This window comes from Pezoporus flaviventris, unplaced genomic scaffold (genome assembly GCF_033815535.1).
Source record: "Pezoporus flaviventris isolate CSIRO_AGI_PZ_B2104156 unplaced genomic scaffold, CSIRO_AGI_Pfla_v1 ptg000025l, whole genome shotgun sequence".
In the NCBI taxonomy this organism is placed as follows: domain Eukaryota; kingdom Metazoa; phylum Chordata; class Aves; order Psittaciformes; family Psittacidae; genus Pezoporus; species Pezoporus flaviventris.
In genome coordinates, this window is record NW_026892573.1 from 12,586,570 (window position 1) to 12,607,244 (window position 20,675).

The following is a 20,675-nucleotide window of genomic DNA, read 5'->3' on the forward strand; positions in this document are numbered from 1 at the left end:
CCATATCCTTTAAAGCCAGTCTCCCCCAATTATTGCACCACGTGCAGCCCCACTGGACTTCTAAATCTTTCAAGAGTTTTGTAATTTGGTGCATTCCCTAAGGAAGGCTTGGAACGGGTCCAGGGAATAAGGCTAATTTAGAAGATGGGAGAATACATCTGAAGAAATGGCTCCAACACCTTAACATGTTGGGCCGTGAAAAAGGAGCAGGTGAGATAGGATTTAATTACAGTGTACAAGTACCTAAGGGGGTGAACACAGAACTAGGTCTGATTCTGCAGCAAAAGGTAAAAAGCAAGGTCACGGGCTTAAACTGAAGTGTATTTCTCTAAGCAGAAGGCTATTCTGTACATGTAATAAGCTGGCAAACAAGGTAGTGGAAACCAGTCATAGGTGCAGGAATCTGTTTATTACCATTGCAGTGTGATCAGGTTGTGCTGCTGATGGTTCTTGTCAGTCACAAATGGCTCTTTTTCTGTGTTGTCTGGTGTTTCAGTCTACTATGCTATTTTGGGGAGTTTCTTCCAAGATGAGCTTCTGGGGGCTAAAAATAGAGGCAATATTGAAAGGCCTAACAGGAAGAAATATGTAACTATTTTTTTTTCCCATTAAATGCTTTGAAGATTTATATACATAGTATTGTAGGTCTTGCAAAATGGCATGACTGCATCGATGGCCTGGTGCTGCCGAAAAACACAGGAAATACTGTGCAATTATGATGAACTTCCGGCAGGTGAAGAGTAAGATTTCTGTGACAATGAAAACAGTAATATAAATGGTATAAAAGGGCATTCCACCTCATGCAGCGTTTCATGTTTATGTACTGGGGGAAGATAAATCTGGAAGCTGAGAACAGCATGTGAAGCATTAACTTAGGTTCCCTTAAAAAAAAAAAAACAAACACAAAAGGTGTTTCTCCACTAATTTGCAATGGCTTGGGTTTACATTTTGATTCAGATTGTGCAGGAGAGGGGCCAGTTTCAGATGGTGCCTCCAACTCTGAAAAATGTCAGGACACTTAGAGGCAGCTGGGACATTGGTCTACCCCTTTGCAAGCTGAGTTGTTTTCACCTGTTTCCAATCACATAATCATCTACTAATGAAAAAGCTACTCAGAGAAAAGGTTAGTGTGTGATTTAAGTTGGATTTATGGGGCATCAATAACCAAGTTATTATTTTAGACAGCCTACATTCATGCTGCAATTTTCCTAAACAATGCAGAGTTGATTTATTTACTCCACCTGAACTGCGAGAAAATAATGAGTAAGGCAGTGGTTCATTCTGCCAATATCTCTGTGTATGCTCTGCAAGTTATTTTTTTCTTAACGGTAAACATCCTGTTAACAAGTTCAATAGACTAATCCCAAATCTATAGCATACGTAGATTAATTGGGGATGGGGCATGCCTAGAACTGCTACATCCTTCAAAGGTCTCTGCTAAAAGTCTCTCTGAGACTTCTGATTGCTTCCCATAGCATATCAAAGCATGTGATGGTCCCCTGGAGCAATGGAGATGCTCCAAGCTACACCAAATGTTCCCAGTAGATCAGTTTTGGTCTCTCCTGGTGGAATGTGTGGTTTTGGGCTAGATAGTCCTGGTGAGGTTCATTGGGGCAGCAAAGGTAGCCTATATATAGTGGTCATCCTGTGCTCCTTCTGCTGTCCTGGGAGGCAGACTCTTCCAATATGCAGCTCATTTTGAGGAAAACTTTTGAAAACTGGTCACATGGACTATGCCTAACAGTTCCCAAGCTTGGATTATGAAGTCTTAGATGTCTGATCAGGCTCCTGGAGTCCTTTTATAAGTTATGAGTGAAACTTTATGAAAGATTTTTCAAGCTGCCATAATTGTAGCCATTCAAAATCAACAGTTTTGTCTTCTCCAGGGTTTCGTTGCCATTTCTATCCTAAGGCAGCTTCAGTAAGTAAAATTGAGATTGTCTTCTACTAGCTTCACATTTTTTCATCTTTAGAACCCTATTTGTGACAGAGGTAATAATTTTTAAAACTAGGTTAATAATCCTTCTTTATTTTGACAATTTATGGAAATTTTCTGGAGACTATTTTCTCTTGGGTATGGAATGATCCATAGCAGAAGCCATAGTTTATACCCGACAAGAAATTTTAGCATTTTAAAGTATATTTCATGGTAGTTCAGAATGGATAAAACTTAATTTCTTCAAAACAGGGATTCCTGAAAGAATTCATATTAAAAATTATTTTCAGTTTTTCAAATCTTTTCATCTTTTCAAATTTTTTTCTGTTATTCCAGAAAAGACATTTTATTAATGCTGGCAAAATGCTTCCCTAATTTAATTCAAGAATAAAAGAACAACTACAGTATTTGACCTATTATAATGCTATACTACAACATGTTAGAGTAGTGGTAACAAACACTACTAATTTTGACACTTCTAAATTTCTCCTACTTCAAAATAGTTGGGTTGTTTGGGTTTGGGTTGTGGGTTTGGGTTGTTGTTTTTTTTTTTGTGGGAAATTATTTTACTCACAGTTTAAAGAAAAGAACCATTTTAAACATAAAATGCCTTTGAGGAGCTTTAGTTTTGCTTCCTTCCCAGCTCCTTGTATTTTCCGTCAGCTGAGTTTTGTATCCATACTAAAAAAAACTTAATATTTTTATTTTACTTTGCAGCTCAGATTGATTAAATCCCTGGGCACCCGAGTCAATAAAATGAATAATGCAGCAATGAGAATTTTTTTAACAGAAAGTTCAGAGTACTGCTGTGGGTTCTTTTATTAGATGATATAGCTATATGATCTAGTTATATTAATCAGCTTTAACAAAACAGAACTAGATGGCACAGTCATAAACATGCCAAACCAAGACTGTGTGAGCCTCAGCAGAAGACATACCTCAGCAGCATGTTTTGCTCTGATTCAGCCAGTCATTTGGAGCAAACCACCAGCTGGGTTTAATCCTTTGTTGTTGTTGTTGCTGTTGTTGCTCTTTGATGTGGTATCATCTGAAGAACTGTCTTAAGTACATTAAATAAGAGCAGGGTAACTAACAGAGGCGAATCACATCTCTGACCAAGAGATTTCTCATGCAAGAAATTGCAGATTCAGTTATTATAGCAAACGTTTCTCTTTGCCCAGATAGATTCTTTCACTCAGGAAATTGATTTATGTTATGCTAATAAAAGAAAATTGTGGTGGACTTAAAACAAGCTGCATCTCTCTGGGAAGCTGTTTTCCAGGACTTTTTTTTTTTTTTTTTACAGTAAACATCGTGAGAGACTGAAAATTAATTCACAAAATGCTCTGAGGGTAAAAATCTATCCTGTTTCTTGTAACACATTACTTAAGAGGAAGTGTAAAATGCACAGGCTTTTGTCTTTAATGTAAAATTTAATGCCAGAAGTTGCAAGTTACAAAACGTTCTAAAAATCATATACACATCTCTCATCTTGTGTCCTGGTCTTTCCCCCATAGTTGTGATAGAGTATTTATTTTTTTAGTACTTTAAGGAATCCTAGGAAAGTGGCACAAATGTGGAAAATGGCCTTGAGTAGCTGGAATTATCATCATTTGAATGAAAAGGGTTTCATTAATTTCTGGCTTAGAAGAAATGGTTCATTAATCTTCAAAACAGACTGAACATCCACTTAGAAGAAAGAATGATACTAAACACACAACAGAAAACTGGGGGGTTGCACAGACCTATCAACAATTTAAAAACAATTACTTTAGATGGCTGAAGTAGTTTGGATGTGTAAAACACCTTAAATCTCCCCTAAGTCAAACTTGCATACAGGAAGCATAAGGCCAGCAACTAAGTGGTCTTCCACAAGATCACTGAAAGCATTTGCACCTCTATTTTTTAATTATTCTTTTCTTCTTGATTCCATCTGAATTTAGGGTGGCCAAAACCCCTGCAACATCCTAATGTCTTTCTAGCACTGAGGCGCAACTCATTAATACTTTTATACTTTAAAAAAATACTTTTTAAAAATGATCCCTGTAAAATTAGCACTCTGTGATGTATCAGTGTTTCTACAGCCTTCAGCCAGCCTCCTGAGCCCCTAGGGGCTTGCTGGCCAATATTTGTGTTTATATATGCTCATCACAGTCTGCCTTCTGTATGTCTGTTTGTGCTTTCCATGGTTATTTGTGTCGTGTCATGTTCAGAGTTATAATCTGTGAGTTCCTTGAGCAGGGACTCATTCCTGTGAATTTACTGCACTTTGCACAGTAAAGAACTGATTCTTTATATGGTGCCCTGGCTCTACAGCAATACAAATAACATTTTTTATATTAGCACAACTCTTTTGAGTCAAAGGAAGAGTGACGGAAACAGGCAGGGAAGAAGCAGAGATTTCATCACTTTAAAATCATGGGGTTTAAAGCATGTCTTTTGGCAAGATTTTATCCAGAGAAAGCAAGAGTTATATCTTGAAAATTATAGTGATATTTTTTAATGCCCATTAACCTACTCTTAAACACATTCTGGATCTTTAAAATATTGACATAGCAGAAAACAAAAAAAAAAATCCTGCCTTTAGCCACATTTTCTAAACCACAGATCCAGCTGCAGATATGGTGCTTCTAATAAATTGACAGAGGGAGCTGGAAGAGCAGTTTAGATGATTCATATTATTCCTCTGGGCAGAGTCCCAGCTCAAGAGTTCTCTGAGTCAGCTTTGGTGTTCCCTTATCAGGAGACAGAGCACTGTTACAAAACACCATTTTGGGGCTAAAGCAACTCTTCTGTTGTAATAGCCCTCTGGCATTGACAAATTTTTAGCTCCCTTTAATAAGGAAGCTCCCTATGCATGCCAGCTAATTCCAAAATGCTGCTTCTGAGTCATCTTTGCATTGTATCTTCCTCATTTCTGAATTTCTGCTTTAAGTGCTTTAACTACTGAATAACTCAGCTTCAACTTGTCCTTTCTTTTGACTCTCAGACGTACCAGTGATCCTATATGCTGCTTCCATTCTGGTTTGCATCTAGTAACAGACCTGCTGGCTTGCCTTGCATGGAAACTCAGGCCTGGTTAGCAGAAAGATTTGAGGCCAGCAACAATCAATGCTTTGTCCCATTCACAGTCCTTTGTAAGTGTGGGAGCTTGGGGTGTTGAACACCCGCCTGCCCCCATCCCATGGCAAGACCTGCATGGTGACCTGTGCTTAGAATCCTAGGCTGTAAAGCAGGACCCTCTTTCCTGAAAACAGATTTTCTGACTCACGGCATTTATGGTAGATGGATCCATTAACCCAGAAGACATGATGCTCTAACGGCAAATTGATTTTGCAGGAGCAGGAACATTTGCTTTGTAGACCTTCAATCTGAAACACTGCTTGTACTTTTCAGCAAAGTCCATCAGCCACCAGGCTGAAAAGTAGTCTGGCATGGCACAGTTCTGCCAGCACCAAACACTGCTGAAAGGGAGGTGAGATTTACAGGGCAAAAGCCAGCAAACAAGATGGTACTGGGGTCTGGCCTGTTGGGAGAGGAACCATCTCGGAAGAGAGAGTCCCAGGCCCTGCTCCTCGCTCCCACTTCTTTATTTTTTGCAGTTTGTGACAGACTTAAAGCCTTTCTAAGCTGGGCTGAGTTATGGCTATATACGTAACTACACAGTATGAACTTACCCATTCTCTGACCAGTGAAAGTAAGGTGTCAGACCGCTCAAGTAACAGAGATCAAAAATATCAACCTTCACCCTAAATCTAAAGCATTTCCAGCTCTCTGGGAAAGTAAGCCTTCATTTCAGTCCATGTGAACCATCCCTAAATTCCTCTCTCAAACTACTAGGCAATTCTGCTCCTCAGGTCCTTTCCTTTAATCTTTACCCTCACTTTACAATTTAAGATAGACACACAAAAGGCCTAATACCAGATGCAGTGCTGTTCATGTACAAGAAGCTTACAAATGTATGTTTCTGGCACCACCAGAGTCAGACAACGTGGCTTACCAGAAGGCAAAGCTGCCTGGGCTGTCTCCTCCCTGCCCTGAGAGGTACCTCTAGAGCTGATGGGAGGTCATAGACCCTGCAGTGGGGTGATTCTCTCATGCCTGCCTGACCAAGGTATCATTCATTGCAGAGCATCCAGAAACAGAAGGGGAGTATCAGGAGTGCCAGCATGTTTGGCATAGGTAGGACAAATGGGCATGCAGCAAATTTGAAGGGGGATATAAGTGGGAATGGGGTGCTGGAAGGGAAATCTCTGGCAGAGGACAAGCATTGGGCATATGGAGCTGATAAATTAGATTTTGCTGCAGGTGGCTTTGGGAAGAGCTTGGAATTAGTACTTTTTGTGCTTCAACTTCTATCTCTCTCTTTTATTCTGACTCCATGCTTTTTCATATTCCTGTAGCAGGCAGAAATCTTGTTACATCTTTTGTTGCTGCAACCCTTTCTGCCCTAATAGTTCTACCTTTCAGGCCTTCAAACTTCCCTTGAGCAGAAACTACTATTACTAACTGTTGGGAAGAGGTAGCTTAATAATGGTGATCATACAGAAAAAAATTTTGCAGAGTATGGAAACGACTGATAGAAAAGGTATACAAATCCTATGGCTGAGTGTATTCTGCTAGCTTATGACACATCAGTTTGTGGTAAGTTGGCAGATGTGTTATTGACTAATGGCTGCATTTATTCTCTTCCTCTTCAAACAGTCCCTTTAAAAGCCTTTTTTATTCTCAAGATATGACATTACTTTGACAGCAGGAAGACAGTCGTCATTCCCACTTTGGCTAACTTTGCTGGGTATGAAGTCATGATATCTTCAGCCCAGTAATGTTTATAAATCTCAGTCCATTACAGTATTCAGTACATGCCTACCTGTAATGTCTACAGTGCTCTAGCTTGTAGGAAAAAACAGAAACAAAAAGCATTGCAAGAGAGGGAAAGCTAATGTTTAGCAAATATCAGAAGAAATGACAGCATAAATTAGGCTCTAAAGCCAGATGATGATTTTAATGTGGCAGGCTATTTGAATGAGGACTGCAAGATCAGTATTTTTAGATTTGCTGAATTTCTATAGACAGTGTTTTCAGTTTGAAAGCTTTTTAGCCTGGGCGAGACGGTGAAGAATATGAAGGGAGACGCATAGAAGCTAAAGATGAGGCTGTTAAAACAGCACATTGGAAAACCTCCAGTTGTTTTAACTCCAAAGAACACTGAGTTTTACAGTATGCCTAGCACAGAATGCCTCATCTTTCCCTGGTAATTTGGCTTCTGAAGGTGTTTGCTTCTCTTTCTGCATCAATAGTGGTCAGTTTGTTTCTGCTGTCCCAGCCAGTCCCCCAGGCCAGAGACATTTCTCTTCTGTCAGGTGTTCCAGCAAGGGATTTCTAAGCTCCTTTCCACTTCTGTGGTGTTAATTTGAGATAACATGGTGCTTGATACAGGGCATTTAGACTGGGCAGTACGTAACTAGTTGCCACTGCGATTTATGAGCAGAGTACACACATTTGATGGAGCCTTGCTAGGAGTCTTTAATACTAGTTACCCCTTAAAATACAACTTCACACTACGGTGAGCATTTCTAGAGTAGAATTTAAACTGCCTCTGAAGTGTTGCTTCCATAGACAGTAACTGACTGACCTGACTGTGTAAAAACATTCCCAAAGCAAATCCTGGAAGTTAGTAGGCCAGCATTTTATCTTACTTGCATAGGCTGAATTTCATAACAGAAAGAGTTATTTTGGGCACCCAGGATACTGACAGTCTTCAGCCTGGAGGTTGGTTGGTGCACATTGGTTGGTTGGTGGACATTGCTGTTCTCCCGTATATCTATGGAGAGTGGCAAGGGAGCTTTGTAGCAGTAAACCCATAGCAAGTAAACTCACTGGCACTCCACATCTTGCTCTGAGAAAAGGAAACTCAACAATATCTCAGGTAGAAGCTTGTACAAACCTTCTACTTGCCTGTACCTTCACTGGATGGTGTTTGTTTAGGATACTTTCAAATATCTTTGGAATTGTTTTTGCAAGTTAGCATTTCTTAACTGAAGGTTAGCTATGGCAAGAATTCACTAAAAAATGTGATGCTGCCAGGTAAGTACTGTATTAAAATTAAAGGGACTTAGACTGTTGCACAATTACACAAGTACATGTAAATAAAGTAGAAGCATGTGAAAACAACACTAATAACTTATCACAGCATGCAGTCATAAATTAGCATGTCTTGTTTTATCATTGCCCTTCTTATATTGACAGCTCCTTGGTCACCTCTGTCGTGCAGGGTGAGGCAGGAAAACACAGGCTACAAAACTGTAGGATCATGTAATTAAAAACTATATTGTAATATACATTTTCAATGGGAACAAAGTGAAGGTGTGTAGGCAGCTTTCAGTCTCATACTTTTCAGTCTTTCACTGCAATGAGAACTCCTGCGAATCTGAAATCGTGACAGCCCTTTTAATTATTTAAAGGGATGAGAACTGTGGTGCACTATGAAAAACACAGGTAGAGTACATCCCAAACACTGATAAGCAGAATCCTTGCAGGAGTATTTAATTATGTGCCAATATTCCATTAGTATATGATATTTTAGGGTTTTTGAACATACAAATAATAGCTTAATATGCAATAAAAAAGGCTAATCAGTATGCTAAGTTGTGAATATAAGCAATTTAAGGGAGGTGTTACAATTTTCTGTATATTTGTATACAGTCTCACCCTGGCCAGGGTAGTTAATTTTAATCTGCTGGAGCAACAGAAATTTTTAATAAATAAAAATTCTTATTTGCCCATTTATTTCTTATCATGCAGCCTATTTCCTGAGCTTAGAGCACAGTTGTTCCAGGCTTCTTGAAGCCCTGAAGATACAATTTTTTGGGAAGTAGCACAGCTACTTTCCCACTTATAATACATCCTTTGCTTTGTTTGCTACACGGGGCTCTAGGTTGTCTGAGAAAGCCTGAGAGTAACTCTGCTCTTCACTGCTTTTTTGCATCGCCTTGCAAAACAGGGTAACCGAGCCCTATAGCTAATAATGCACAGTGCCTTTGTGGCCGGCATTGCCACATGCTCATACAACTTGTGGTGATGAAAGATGGACAAGACTGATTCCATGTTCTCCCACCACCAAAAGCACAAAAGTAAATTCATCTGCTGCAGTTTAAAGAAAGGGAGACATGGCAGCCAAAAAGCCTGTCAGCAGTAAGTGCCCTAGTGTGGTTGGCTGGAGGTGCTGACATTGCTCCTTTCTTGTCACAGCCACTCTTCCTGGCAAGGTGGTTTGCAGTTTATGCCTGGCAGAGGTGTACAGGGAAGTCCATATATCATACAGCTGCTTTGCCCTGTCATCACTTTGGCTCGGGGAGCTAAGGCTGCATTAATTACAGTCTCTTATAGTTTTTAAGCTTCTCTCAAGAACAGCAGGGACTAAAACAGGTTTTTAAAACCAGCCAACAAGAGCTGGATATTTTGAAATCAGCATGTTTATCATTACACAAATGACCCCTTTGGAGAGGCACGCTTTAGAAGTGGCTGATACTTTTCAAGAGGAGAGGCCCATGGCTTTTTGAAGATCAAGTCCTCTTACAAAATGTTGTGATGAAACTATCAGAAACTTTGGCCTTAAGGCCATATGGAGTTGTAGGGTAGGAAGGCACTGAGAGCATTTGTTTGACCATTTGTTTAATCAGAAAGCTAGTGAAACTGTCAAATATACATGTTGACTTCTTTTGCTGCTTTTTAACTAAAAATTACCAATGTTTACCAAAATTACCAATTTTAACTAAAAATTACAATCAATGTCGTGATTGTTCCTCATTGCTAAAAATGATTCTGTATCTAGTGTGAGATATACACCGACACTTAAACCTGGTATGAATTACAGTGACTGAGCTTCATACCCATGAACAACTGATTTGCTGACAGTTCTTTAACTCACACAGTCATGGTACAGGCATCCTCAACCATAACAGAATCTCTAAAAGTACATGCAGTATGCACAGATAAGCACACTGGCATTTTTAATGAGTGAAGATTGAAACTGAATTCCTGGCACTTCCAAAATTCATTGAGGGCAACTAGTTTTCTGGGGGCTTTGTCTCAAGGGAAAAACATGACTTAATTTTGCTCTTCTCTTGTATCTGAATCAATGACTTACCTGCAGCTTTCTGAAGGAAAGAAAACCTCTCTGACATTAACACAACACACTTTGTCCTTGTAAAAGAAAAGATGAAAGACACCATCTATCTCAGAGGTTAATATATTTGAATAGAGTTGCAGAGGCCCTTCTGCAGAACCTGGAAATAACCATTCTGCTTCTTTAAAGAGCTCTGTTACAGAGTTTGCATCAATAGTGTGTTTCCATGGGAATCAGATTCATTGAATTTCATGTTCTGTGTGAGCTTCATCCTGTCAGGCAAAGGATATCCCCTTTGAGTAAGATTTCTAATTATGTTTTTATTTATTAAAGATTGGAAAGAAATGGCTTATACAGGAAAGGACAACTAGAAAAAGTTAAACAGATTTCCTGCACTTTGCTTCATATACCTTTTAGTCTGGATATAAAGTGAGAGTTTCGGGTATTTTTTTTCTACTCCAAATTCTTCCTGGAAAAAATACCCAGCTCATTCTTTATTTGAGGACTACTCTTCAGGTGTAGCAGACCCTTTAAAATTTCTAGTACCCTTCACTAATGGATTGCATAGTTTTTCATGGTGAGGTGGTTATTTGCTGCTTCATGCTATTAAGTCATGTGGAAATGCTCAAAGCAGTTTTATTATGCATAGACGAAAGATGTCATGGGTGGAGGAAATCTGAGGCAGGCTCACAGGAGAAATTTATACTATAAGAAACCAAATTTACAGAGGGTCCTGAGAAAAGCTTAAAAAATGGCTTCGAACTTTGCATTCAATTATTTCAGGTGCTATCTAAAGATGTCTGAGTTAACCCTTTGGATACCCCCCCAAAAAAGGGTATCAGAGCTGTATGCCTCAGTTCCACCTTTATTATTTGTGAGGCCTAGGCTAGTTGGCTTACAGCTAATTTAGATATTTTTTAGACTAAATTTATTACACCATTTGGAATTTTTAGTTAGCTTTGCAAAAAGGAGAGCTGTTATTTGATAAAAAGTCTAGAATGACCCCTTCTATGGGGAACAGATCATCTGATGCCATAAAGCTCTTTAATTTAGCAAGCATGAGATATTTCACTAAGTAAAAATCTGGAATTTAAGAACTGAAATTGGAGAAGAGATGAATGTAGCTAATTATTAGAAGATCTCAAAAGGGAAGAGAAGAAATAACCGAAAAGCAGAAAGGCAAACAGGGAGTTTGTTTAAAATAGCTATTCAGGCCTCAAATATGCACCCTGGCTTAAGAAACTCTTTCTTCTGTACATAAATAAAACTTCAAACACCTCTAAATCAGCTGTCATTAAGTATTGCTGGGCTTTTGAATTTTCCTGGTGCATCTGGTGAAAGAAATCCATAAATCTACCAACCAAAAAAAGAAAAATTCAAAAGAACTGTGAGTTTCTGTCAAATTAATTGAATACTTAATAATTTTTTAAACATCACATGGGGAAGCAAGAGATAGAAGGGTTGCAAATAGTGAAGTACTCATCTGAACACTTCTTTCTTCTGAAAGCTCTGAAAAATAAAAAGATTAATCAAAAGGAGTAAATATCCCCCAACATTTTTTTTTTTTTATTAAACCAAAATGCATTGGGTCATCCATCAAAAACATAGAATCACAGAATCATAGAATAGTTAGGGTTGGAAAGGACCTTAAGATCTTCTAGTTCCACCCCCCCTGCCATGGGCAGGGACACTTCAAACTAGACCATGTTGCCCAAGGCCTTGTCCAGCCTGGCCTTGAACACTGCCAGGGATGGAGCATTCACAACTTCCCTGGGCAACCCATTCCAGTGCCTCACCAGCCTCAAAGAACTTCTTCCTTATACCCAATCTAAACTTCCCCTGTTCAAGTTTTAACCCATTACACCTTGTCCTATCACTACAGTCCCTAATGAAGAGTCCCTCCCCAGCATCCCTATAGCCCCCTTCAGATACTGGAAGGCTGCTATGAGGTCTCCATGCAGCCTTCTCTTCTCCAGGCTGAACAGCCCCAACTTTCTCAGCCTGTCTTCATACAGGAGGTGCTCCAGCCCCATGATCATCCTCATGTCCCTCTCTTGGTTTTGAGGGAAGAGTTCTTTGACCAAAAGACATTATCAAAACTAATTGAGCACAGTTAACCCTGGACTTATTGCTCATACAGGTAGGGAATCACGGGAGGTTCCTCCAAAATAGTGGTTGCTCCCTCTGAACTGTTTTATCCTCATTGTGGCTGACACAGACCTCCTTTGGTGCCATTTATATCTCATGTACCCAGAAGGTGTTGAGAGGTAGTCTGCCCTCTGGCGTGGCCTTTGTAGTAATAGGCATTTATTGTTGGGGGGGTGTCATGGTTTAAGCCCAGCTGGTAACTCAGAACCATGCAGCCGCTTGCTTACTACCTCCCTCCACTCCCGTAGGGATGGGGAGGAGAATTGAAAGAATGTAACTCCCACGGGTTGGGGTAAGAACAGTCCAGTAACTAAGGTATAACACAAAACCACTACTGCTACCGCCAATAATAATAATGATAAAAGAAATAACAAGGGAAGAGAATACAATCGCTCACCACCTGCCAACCGATACCCAGCCTGACCTGAGCAGCAATCTAGCCCTTCTGGGTAACTGCCCCCAGTTTATATACTGGTCATGACATGATGAAGTATGGAATGCCTCTTTGGTTAGTTTGGGTCAGGTGTCCTGTCTCTGCTTCCTCCCGGCTTCCCCTCCTCCCTGGCAGAGCATGAGACTCAGAAAGTCCTTGGTCAGACTAAACATTACTGAGCAACTACTAAAAACATCGGTGTTATCAGTGCTGTTCCCAGCCTGAAAGTCAAAAACACAGCACTGCACCAGCTACTAAGAAGGAGAAAAAATGACTGCTACTGCTGAACCCAGGACATGGGGTCACCATTTCTTTAGCATTCATTACAGACACTGATTAGAGAGGGTAATAAAGACCTCGCTGGGGTCCAAAGCCCATCTCAGACTCAAGGGGAAAAAAAATACAAAATAAAGCATGCAGAGTAGTATTTTAAATTGATGTATCCATTTACTGCTGATATTTTCATACAAATGTTTCAGTGATACTGGGTTCAGAAGGTGTAGCAGAGGCTTTTATTTGCTTCAATTCTGGTCTAATAGGTATAAAGACATCAGAGGATTCTGAAATACTGAACTCAGAGGTGTCTGAGAAACCTTTGTACTCATAATAACAAAAGCTAGTGTGAGCTTATACAATTTTAAACTAATTGCCCAGCCAACATGCTCATTATCATACTGATGCAGTTCATAAATCAAAGCCCTGCCCATTCAAGCTGTTTACTAGTCTTGCATTAAGCAGCATATTTCAACTGAGAAAAGTAGCGTATTGCCAAAACACTGCAGAAGCTTTAAAAGACTGATTGGACTACAGACCTGGGGAGCTGAATTGCCACAAAGTGATTTGAGTTGGTTGATGAGAAAATGAACATGGGCCGGCAGTGTGCGCTCGCAGCCCAGAAAGCCAACCGTATCCTGGGCTTCATCAAAAGGAGCGTGACCAGCAGGTTGAAGGAGGTGATCCTGCCCCTCTACTCTGATCTCGTGAGACCTCACCTGGAGTATTGTGTGCAGTTCTGGTGTCCTCAACATAAAAAGGACATGGAACTGTTGGAACAAGTCCAGAGGAGGGCCACGAGGATGATCAGGGCACTGGAGCACCTCCCGTATGAAGACAGGCTGAGAAAGTTGGGGCTGTTCATCCTGGAGAAGAGAAGGCTGCGTGGAAACCTCATAGCAGCCTTCCAGTATCTGAAGGGGGCCTATAGGGATGCTGGAGAGGGACTCTTCATTAGGGACTGTAGTGATAGGACAAGGTGTAACAGGTTAAAACTTAAACAGGGGAAGTTTAGGTTGGATATAAGAAGGAAATTCTTTCCTGTGAGGGTGGTAAGGCACTGGAATGGGTTGCCCAGGGAGGCTGTGAATGCTCCATCCCTGGCAGTGTTCAAGACCAGGTTGGACGAGGCCTTGGGTGATATGATTTAGCGTAAGGTGTCCCTGCCCATGGCAGGGGGGTTGGAACTAGATGATCTTAAGGTCCTTTCCAACCCTAACTATTCTATGATTCTATGATTCTATGATTCTAATACATGTGGCACTAAAGTGCTTGTTGTTGGTTGCGTTCTGACTTAGCCTTGAAACTTCCCATAATAATGTACTGCAGCACAGATCCAGGTCCTTACACAGCAGACAGCTGCTAGCAATTTTGATCAATTTGGCTTCCTACAAGAGCTTCCTTGCTTAGCCAGGAGACTTGTAAGTACTTTTTTTTTTAAGCAGTACCTTACTTGTGCCAGCTGAATTTATGTGCATGCATTATGAACGTAGGCTTTTTATATAGGCAAAGAGATGTTGAGGCTTTTACCTAAGAATTCTAAATTAGTCACAATTAGGTGCCTGAAGCTAAATTCTTTGAAAAGCCTACCAGGTAAAACGGGGGTACAGTTCATTTTCCTAAGCAAGTGCCTACCTGCAGGTGCCTAGCAGTGCTCTTTGAGATACCCTGCTGTCCTATGGCATCCATGCAGTAGATATGTCAAAGGAGTTTGAGGAGATTCACACCTCTCTGGGTTGACAGCTGAAGGCCAAGTGGGAAGGTCTAGGATCACTCAAAGGGCACTAGAAGCCTATGCTTAAGCAACTGGGCTTTCACCCCTGCCTGTGGTGGGCATGGGTACAGGTTGCAAGGACACAGAGAGCTGAAGCAAGAGTTAAGGCACCAAAACAACTTTGAAGAGCACGATTATGACTAGAAATTTAACTCACTGGTGTAAGGGAACCTTGAAGCGAATGCAGGGCACTAAAGAGTTACTGAATATTGTTGGAGCTGTTGGGAGAAATTTAATAGGTTCTGGGAAAATCAAGGGCTTGTGGAGGTGGTGGTTTGGTTAAGATCAATGTTTTATCCCTGCTTAAGAGAACCCAGCTCAGGGGAACAAGGGCAGACATTTCTGATAAAATACAACTCTTCTCTGTAAGTAGAATAAGCAAGCAGAGTTCATCCTATTAAAATAGGTGCTCGTCTTTGGTCTTAATGTGTGTTGAAGCCTCTGTCTCATGGTCTTTATGCAAGTTCAATCATGAAAATTAGTAAATCAAACAATTTTTATGGATGGAACATGATAAGTGATTAAGACCTGGCTTTAGAGATAAAAAAAACATTGATTTCTCTTTACATCTCTTCTATTGGGTGTGTGGTCACAGTAGATGCCGAGCGTCGAATTTCTTTCATGCAGATGGTGGATAATAATGATTATAAGTGAAATTAATATGAACTGGTACCTTCTCATGAAGACATCCAAGACAGTGATATGTTTTCCTTCTTCAAAGAGGACAGTAACTGTAAAGAACTTAATTTCTTCCATTTTAAGGAATTACAAACCATACAATAAACACAGACCATACCAGCTTGCCCCCCTGTGAAGTGCCAAAGTAACTGCTTTTGTCCAGTGTCTTTGGCTGCTGGTGGGAGTCACAGGCTCAGCAGAGATTTCTCAGAGGGATGCATGCAATTTTAGAAGTCACTTGCAGGCTATTGTGAGGGAAAATTTTGTCCTGATATGCAACTTTCAGTAGACAAAAGCTAAACAGCAAAACCAAAACCAAGCTGTTTGCTATTAACCTACCTTGTAGAAGTGAGAAGGGGTTGTTATGTCTCATATCCTCCTTCATGAGCTTAAAACAAACAAAAAAAAAAGGTAAAGAAGTCAATATGACCCTTAAGCCATCCATATTAATATAGATGTCCTCCAATAAGAAAATTGGTTCTTCCAGCCTCTTTCCTCTTGTGCAAAATGAAGATTAATTTCCAGCCAGTTCACTGAGCATCCCATGAACATGTGTAACAGAATTCACTTTACAGACTGAAGAAACAGTGGCAGTATTTAAACTGGAGGGTGAAGCAGCTCATACCTGTGTGTCTTTGCCTGCAGAAAGGCTGTTTCCTGGTGCTGATTTGGACTGGATGCTTAGATGAATAGATGGGATCTTACCAATGCCAAGATCCTCAGCCTAAAGTGAGAGACAGATTTTTTTTTTTTCCCTGTGGTTTATCCAGTGTTATATTAAAAATACTTATTAGGTGTTGGGCCATTTAGGGGCCTGAGTTTATGAACAGTCTGTGTATGACTGTCTGCTCTTCCTGTTTCATGCTGATTGCACAGTTCATATAAACACAAAGCCAAAGTATTCTAGGGCAATATATTAAAAAATTACGGTTTTCATTTAATACTTCAGATTTTAGATGAATGCCTATGCACACACACACACCCCCCTTTCACCCCTTCTTTCCTGTGAGTATTAGGATTTTCAGCAACTTCAGGTTTAATTTCTCAAGTAGTTCAGTGCGTAATCGTAAATCACTCAAAATTGGCTTGTAAAAGCATGTATTCAAGCAACCTCTGGCCAGTATTTCATCATGAGCTTGATGCTGCCTTTCACACGTGCAAGACAAAATACGTGACGCAGAACAGGGAATATAAAAGCAATGCATTGAATGCAGTGCTAAAAGAAGCCTCATAGCAAAAGGAAGCCAGAACTTACTCTTTAAAGATACTTCATTCATGTTCTCACAGACATGCTGAAAGACATATGCTCTCATTCCCCATTCACACCTGAGTCCTTTTCGGTACCTTCTTTCGAGTGAATGTAATCAGGTATGCAAGAGTTATGAGACTTTCCAAGTGTGAAGAACGATGTCTAGTGCTTCACTTTTTACTGGTGCTCACACCAGTAAAGCTCTTGCTGTTTGATTTTGCTCTGGATCGTAACCACACTATTCACGGACGCACAGAACAGCAGATGATTTGCAAATGATGAAAACAGCAGCATGATTTGCAAAGCCAAGGCCCACTTTATGTAAACTAAACTAGAACTAAACATTGCCTGTGGAACTTACTTAGAAACTAAACATTTCTAAGTTCTTAGAAATGGCAATAGTTGTATTACAGACGGTATTTTTTATTTGCAATCAACTGTTCTCACATAGTGATAAGGGGACAATGACAGTGTTGTTGAGACCTAAACACAGTTGAGTCAGCACACTGGCAGGATGCTACCACCTCAGGTGGATTAAATTCAACCTTGGGTTGTGCACGAAATGTGTCAGTGATTCCTCCTGGAGCAGAGTCTTTCATTCCTGTATATTGCCAAGTAGGTCGGTCCAGCTGTAAATAAATTGCTGACATAGCTTCAATTAGATAAGATGGTGGTTGGAAAACAGCACATCTGTAACCAACAGTTGCACCTAAGACAAACAGGAACATAATCACAGATAAGTTAGCAAAGTGTCTCTTCATCATTGTAGTTTACTGCGTTTGAGAAAATATTTTACTTTCTTTGGCAATGTAAAATGAGCTTTTGCCATAGTGGAGGTGGGGACAGACATGGCAAAGTCAAAGGATAGGCTTGGGAGTACAGCTGTCGTGGGATAATTAAACATTTCTAAGTTGAGACAATCCTTGCAAAATTGTCATATAAAGTAATTCTCTTAAAACGGATGCCTCAGGATGTGGCCTCATTTGCTGAGTGACTCATTCATAAATATGCCAATTATTTTGCTGACTAAAATGCTGTTTAACTTCAGTGAAGGTATCGGGTACATGAGGTGTAACAGAAATCAGCATCTAAGTGCCACCTCCCTCCTTCGTTGAAATGAGTCAGGAGGGACATAGATTTGGCAGCATCTCTCTCAGATATCTGTGCCTGGATATCTCAAGGTGAAAAATGTAATATATTACTACCAACATGCAGGATAGAAGGGTATTACAGCTTTTTCATTTTTGCTGTTTGTTCTAATCAAAAGCAATATAGAAAAACACTTCCAAAATTAAACTCTTACTCAAGAGTCCTCTCACCCCACATTTCCAGTGACAATTCATCCTCTCCTTTCCAGGCTAGATTTGCAAATAACTGATTCATGGTCACACTCAGAAACTCAACTCATATGTCCAGTAACCTACACTAAAGCTACAGTTTGCACCACATGCAGAAAGTCTGTCTGCAAGCTATGATCCTATTAATATATATAAAAGGGAAGACTTGTAAAGCTTTGGCAGCAAATGTAGGTCTTGAAGAAACACAGGCAAACAATAATTAGAATTTGCAAGTGACACAGAAAGCTAATTTCGGTATTCCTTTTTACTGGCTTTATACTACATCAAAAGGCATTTCACAGCCTCCCTTTTCAAAACCTGACAGCATCCAAACTCAAGTATGTGCAATGGGAACCTGACTCCAGGTGCTCCAGGTGATAAAGCACAGCACAGTGTTAAGGTCTGGCATAATGTGAAGAATGAGGTCACACTGTATTTTTAGAAGTTCCTGGTGTTCCTGTGAAGCAAGTTCTCGCCCTCTCTTTTTATTTTTTTCCTTCCCTCTCCTTTTTTATTGTCTTTTTCTGTGAATAATTTGGCCACTGCTTGCAGAAGGCTGTTTTTGCCCCAGGGATTCTCACACATACTTCTGTTGACAGAGTTCTGATGCAGCAAGCAAGCTGAAATGCCTTTTTTTAAGGATCTGATCACTTTTTTTTGTTGTTCTGCCCCAACACTTGGAAGATCTTTTGGCTACTGAGTTCCTGTTGTTACGCTTATGGAAATTAACTGAATTGAAAAATGTGGGGTTACCTTGCAAAACAGGTAAAATTATCATCATCAGGGGAAAAAAAATAAATCCTAGCCTTCTAATTTGCTGTTAGTTTGTGTTTCACATTCTTTCGGCTTGTTTGCTTAATGTTTCAGGGGAAGATTCTTTATGTCAATGGGAAATACTAAGCAAAGTCATTGTGAAAGGGAAACAAATGCATTAGAGGCTGAGGGGTAAAAACTCGTTATTTTAAATGAGTGGTGTACTGTTCCAGTCGAGATCAGGACTTGATTTGCTGGCTTACTATGTCAGTTCAAGTTTAAACTGAATTTAAAGTAGGAAAGTTCCACACATTCCCATACTCTCTAATGTCAAAATACATTGTGGGTATGGAAATGCAGTAATTTAAGCAATGTTTGGGAAGTTCATTTAGGTGACTTGCTGTAACCCTATGAAATAAAGCATAATCATATGCCCCAGGAAACGATTCTCCTTGTATTGACTCAAGAAAATAGAAATTAATCTATGAATATTAAAGTATTTGTAAAATCCTCCTGTTTAATAGTTAAGACTAATATGTGCTTTTTGTGTGATCTTTATGCAAAACTCAGTGAGTTTTAATACAAATTTAGGTTATCTGGCCAAAAGGGAATCAAGCCAATAGGGCATGATATACAAACATTTACCTGTGAGTCCGCACATACACATATTCTTCTGCCAGACTATATGAGAACTTTCCTTCCATGGCATTTCACTAACTGTATCACAAATATATATTAATTTATTGCTGATTTGTAAGGAGCCTTCCTTAATAAATAAAATTGGGGTTGTAAGTTTTAAACTCATATGTAAAAAGCTGAAGTTGCTACATCCAGATATGCAATTCACATTTTAGCTTAAAAAAACAATCTCATGTTGCCTTTTTCTTTGTGCTCTTACTTAAGCTGTTTTGGAGTCAGTTTTGGTTGGACAGTTAGTTAGCTGTGGTAGACCTACATTTCCCTTTATATTTGGAAAAACACGTATATGCCCAAGAGACTTTTATTATCAGATACATTTACCTACACTAGTGCCTACAAGCAGAGTTAATGCTACAGAATATTTAGAATTATGTATGCATATGAAAGTAATTTCCCTATTTACAAAGCCTCGAAGACCTTTTCCAGAAATATTATTACTTTTCAGAACTTGTAAGTGCTATATCCAGAGTGTGGTGAGAATTACATTATTTTGCAGGGCAGTATTACAAACCTTTTACGACATGTAGATTTAGCTCTTGAATATTCAGACCTCTCTGAATTACACATTTTGCTCTGGGTGGGATTTCCAAATCCGCAGCTCTGCCAAAAGTTTTTTAGGAGCTATAAATGTCTATGAGTAACTCTTTATAAAATACGGAATTCGGGTTTTTTTTTAAGTGCATGGGTTTTTTTTCCAACCACTACTAAACTGAGTAAAGAGATACGTTCCACAGGATGAATAAGGATAAACTCACACTCTCTCTTCTTACCACTTCCCCTTCAAGACTTCTTGCCATACATGCACAAAACCAGCCTGCTTTTGCATACTTTCTTTGTTCCGGCCTCATCACATAAAAATAAAAAAAGAGTCCAATGGAGTAAGCAAATTTAATAAACAGAAAAACTCTTTCATGCCTTTCATAATTAAACTGAAAAATTACAGCTTTACACCATATCCTGTATAAACCAAAGCTCCTTTGAGAGACAGAACTTGGCAAAATTTTAAAAGAAGTGGGGTACTGGTTTCAGGTGGAAGGAATATCCAGGGACAACAAAAAATACAAATTTTTTCAGGGATGATAATTCGTGTTTTAGAGTCTAAAGCATCATTCTAAAATACTAAAAATAAAAAATATGTCGTTCACTTATCCCATGCTTGTCTACTTGGCTACTGAAAAATTTCTGCTTCTTCTAGAGCATTTTTTGTTGTATTTTGGGTTTGTTACAGCAAAGATGTTCCTGTGAACACAGAAGTGTATTTCTACAG

The 20,675-nt window shown here is 39.6% G+C and overlaps 1 protein-coding gene across 4 annotated transcripts in view; it reads left to right on the forward strand.

Moving 5' to 3' along the window:
* Positions 1 to 20,675, forward strand: part of STARD13 (StAR related lipid transfer domain containing 13) — a 297,743-nt gene that overhangs the window by 24,912 nt on the left and 252,156 nt on the right. The window contains exon 1 of one of the 4 annotated variants that reach the window (XM_061457528.1): positions 17,929 to 18,721. The exons of the other annotated variants lie outside the window; for them this stretch is intronic. The gene's annotated coding sequence lies outside the window, so the exon portion shown is untranslated. Of the gene's footprint in view, positions 1 to 17,928; positions 18,722 to 20,675 lie in introns of those variants that run through there. 4 annotated transcript variants of the gene reach the window in all.